Below are 4,475 nucleotides of genomic sequence, written 5' to 3' on the forward strand. Positions count from 1 at the left end.
AAGACATTTGAAGCTCCCAATCCTGGAATTCTGGTATTGATGTGAATACACCTTATAGCATATTAGAATGGCTGTACTCAGAGATACCATCCCTTCCTTGTTGGAATGCCAGTGCCACATCTGTCTGGAAATCCTCATTGAGCCTGTGACACTGCCTTGCAACCACACGCTCTGTAAAGCATGCTTCAAATCGACTGTGGAGAAGGCACATTTGTGCTGTCCTTTCTGTCGCTGCCGGGTCTCTTCGTGGACTCGGTACCACACCTGAAGAAATTCTCTTGTCAATATGGAACTGTGGGAGATAATTCAAAAACACTATCCAGAGGAATCCCGGCTTAGAGTCTCTGGGCAACAATCAGAGGAAATCATTGATGACTATCTCCCTGTTCATCTATTAAGTCAACCTGGGGAGTTAAGAAGAGAATATGAAAAGCAGAGAAGCAAGGAGGAGGCAGAGCGATGAGCCATTCAGGAGGGAGAAAACAAAGCCAGTGAAGAATACATACAGAGATTACTGGCAGAGGAGGAAGAAGAGGAAAAGAGACAGGCAGAAAAAAGGCAGAGAGAGATGGAAGAAGAACTGAAAAGAGAAGAAGCGCTGGCAAGAAGGCTAAGCCTTAATATTAGCAATGTCTGTGAGGAACGTGTCTCGGCTCTCCTCTCGTATTCCAAAAAATCTAATCCAGTCACACCCAAGTCACGAAGGAAAAGGAAGAGCAAACGAAAAAACACTGGCGATATTCAGAAGTATTTGTCACCAAAATCTCAACTTGAGTCAGCGTCACAGTCTGAAGTTGTAGAAGAAGACAGGAAACCTCCAGGTCCGAGGAAACTGACAGCGGTGATGGGAAGAACCCTACATGGCAAGACATAGAAGTTGAGGAAGATATGCCAGCGCTTTCTCCTCAAATATGCCTTGAAGTTCAAAAGCAAGATGCAGAAGCTTCACTGCAGTCACTGAAGTAGACCTCAGTTATGTGCCAGTGGTGGAGAATGGTAGCTTGGAGGCAAAGTAAAAACAAAACAAATCAGTCATGAAAGAGAGTTATGTGTCATCAGTCATGAAGAGCCTAAAGCTGGAGTTTCCTCTTCTGGAGAAACTGCAGTTAAGCCTTATGGCGAAACGGAGAGTGGATGTACAGTGTCAGATGTGACACAGACACTGAAAAATAACACAGCTGTGACAGAAAATGAGGAGTCTCACCTACTGACCAATAAGGACATCTCCAGAGCAAAAAACCAGGAATCTTTGTCTGAAGCAGTCAGCAATCCATGCTATTCTACAAAAAGAAGGAAAATGTTCCTCAAAGTTTCCTCCGACCAAGAGTAAACAAGTCCTCTTCACCCCAAAACTGTTAGATTTGGAACGTCTATTTTTTGTGAGACATAAACAAGAAGAACAGGATAGGTTATTAGCATTGCAGCTTCAGAAAGAGGTGAATCAAGAACAAATGAGGCCAACCTGGCTAAAAGGATCCCCAGATGAATGTCAGCTACGAGCTACGTCTTCACCTCCAGGCAAATTACTAAATGGACAGAGGAAGCATGCCAAAGAGAGAAGCTTCCACAGACAAACTGATCTAGAGCATCCAGCACCTCACAGAACCTCGAAAAGTGAACATTGGCAACCTTCTTTTAGGTTCCAGTTGGAACATTGTTCAGTTAATGCAAGAAAGTACCAAGTTCTACTGTAGATACTTGTACATAAAATGACTCATTCCCTACAGCCTGGTAAGTCAAAGAAAAGTATTTTTCAGATGTTTCACAGATACACAAAGTAATGCTTGGGTAAGAAGAGTGTTTACAACCTAGTAAAGCTGGATTGTGAAGCTCTATCATAGACTCCTTATAAATTTTTCATTAGTGCTGCTCTGTGGGCACACTCATTGTCCCTAATTAAAGGCCTGTGTGATCACAGAGGCAGAGTATACAGATGTGTTTCTGCCAAACCCAGTTGTAAGCAAGAATTCCACTCCTTTCCTTTTTTTTAATAACTGTGACAGACTAAGTTTAAGTTGACAGTCCTTATGGATGTAAAAATGCCTTGGCCAACTCCCAGGAAATCTTAATGTCCATGCATTTCCCCCCAAGATGCATATTTTAGTGCCTTTGAGCACTTTATTGTCCTGACTAGTAATCAGAGCAACATTATCGTATACCGAGTAACTAAGGAAGCCAGGCAGAGTTTAAAATCTGTTTTCTTGCAAGTTTCTCATTACCTTTGCAGAGCACTTGACATGTATCTTCCACAACACTAATTTCCATCTCTAGTTTGATTGTTTTCAGTATTACAGCATTTTCTTTGACTTCAAATGGGTTAAACCGTGGAGTCAGAAAAATCAGACTTTTCTGGAAAATGATGACTTAGCTGAGAGAAAGGAGAGTTGGTGCAAAAGGAGTTAATCTTGGCTTGAGACTGAGTGGGGTAGATTGAGAATTTGGAAGTACTGGAACTGAGTGGATGATAGACAACTGGGTCTAGGATGGAGTAGCAGGTGGAGTTTGGCAATATATTCTTTCTTGTCTTTCTTTGCTAAATGACACAAAAAGCATGTGTGTTTTACTGCTTTTCACACCATACTATGTAAGCTGCTCTTCCAAAACACACAATGGGAATTTACTGTAGCAGAGTTATGTCCTAGTATCCTGTGTTATAGAACCTGACTAAACACGTTGTCTCCTTACGTGGTCATTTGTATTGATACTGACTCTTATTTGTGTTTATGCACAAAAATGGAAAGGATGATACTTGGATTTTGCCCTGTCTTACCCCAAAAGTTAAATCAGAGAGCAGCAATTTCACCTGTGAAATTTAACTTAGAGACTGTTAAACTTTTATTTCATTCATATGAAAAACTTGGAGCAAAAAAAACCCAACAGCTTTAACAGCATTTCTGCTGATGTCTAGTTTGCCATCCTTTTAAGGTTATAATACAAAAAATGTCCTAAAGCTAATAATACTAGCTTAAATTTGTCAGTGATTTTATACATAATTATGCTTTTTGCCTCCAAATTTCATAACTGAAATTCTGTAATTTTGCATACTTGATGACATATACTTCAGTATTGATTGGGTGATAATGGGTAGAATTCTGAAGGTAATTTAAACTTTAATTTCCCCTTTCTCATAAATGATTGTCCCCTGAGTGATGATTGTGCTGAAATGAAGTGTAGTTAGAAACTAACCAGATTTGTCTAAATAGACAAAAATCTCTCTTTTCATCAAACCTATATTTTTTAAGACCTGTTTTGCTTTACATTTTTAGAACTCCTTGAATTTAAAGTTTTGTAATTACATCTTCCTGGAGTAGTCCATTACCAAAATGGATATAAAATACTGTAATGTATTTAGGATTTACATATATAGCCACTTATTTGTCTGTGTAAAGTTTTCTAACATATTTTTAAGGTAAATTTTAATTTTTCAGTTACTCTTTCTGATGCTCCTATCATAAATGCATTTTTGTGATAAACTAGTAAATGTTTTGTGTCAGTCATTAGTATATACTGATGCGTTTCCTCCCATTTTTTTTTTCCTCCCATTTTTATGGAAGGGATATGACAGTGTTTAATTTCTCAGGGAGTACTAAAACTGTGCAGAGCTCAAGAATCTGGAAATGAAAATAATTGATAAAAAGAAAAAGAAGAGAAGGAGAGAGAGATGTCATACAGGCAAGAAGGCCATGTGAAGATGGAGGAGGAGATTGGGGCCCTGCTGCCACAAAGGAGCTCCAGAAGCATTCAGACCCAAACTACCCCAGAACATATGGAAGAAGCAGGGTCATGCCCAACATGCTGACTTTGGGCTTTATGTCTCCAGAATTATGAGAGAATACATTTTTTACGTTTCAGACAACATAGTTTGTGAAGTTTTGTTACACAGTCTTCAGGAGCTAATATGCTCACTAAATGCATCCCCAAATGTTCTTGTAAATAATCAAGACACTGCATTCTATATTTTTCATGCCTACTGTGAGAGAAATTGCAATAAAGATTTATAAGTAGAAATAAATATAGATAACGTTTCTCATTACCAGGGTTTATAAAATGTATTGTCACTTTCAGAGCTCACAGCATCCCTGTGAGGTAGTCATTGTTACTACTTCCCATTTTGTAATAGGAAAATAAAAAAGGATAACTGAGGGACAGGGAGAAGAAGAACTTGGGGGAGAGGGAAGAGGTTACCCAAGAAAAACATAAAAAGTACAAAAGAGGCGGAAGTGTGTGTTGTTGTTTAGTCGCTCAGTCGTGTCCGACTCTTTCGTGACCTTGTGGAATGTAGCCCGTCAGGCTCCTCTTTCCATGGGATTTCCCAGCCAAGAATGCTGGAGTGGGTTGCCGTTTTCTTCTCCAGTGTCACCTCTATAGAACCCCCTTAATTTAAAAAGAGGAGGAAGGGCTCTCTGGAGTCATCAGAAACTCCTGAGAGGAGCTGGGCCTGGGATAGTGGGCAGGACCTAAGGGGGCTAGATGGA

The 4,475-nt window shown here is 39.7% G+C and overlaps 1 pseudogene across 1 annotated transcript; it reads left to right on the top strand.

Annotated features, from left to right (window-relative positions):
- LOC147340869 (E3 ubiquitin-protein ligase RNF168 pseudogene) lies at nt 1-3,643 on the top strand (annotated as a pseudogene). Its single transcript, XR_015158605.1, has one exon. The product of XR_015158605.1 is annotated as an E3 ubiquitin-protein ligase RNF168 pseudogene (transcript).
- Nucleotides 3,644-4,475: the final 832 nt, after the last annotated feature.

This window comes from Bos grunniens, chromosome X (genome assembly GCF_055505025.1).
Source record: "Bos grunniens cultivar Pamir isolate PY7600 chromosome X, Bosgru_T2T1.0, whole genome shotgun sequence".
Lineage (NCBI taxonomy): Eukaryota > Metazoa > Chordata > Mammalia > Artiodactyla > Bovidae > Bos > Bos grunniens.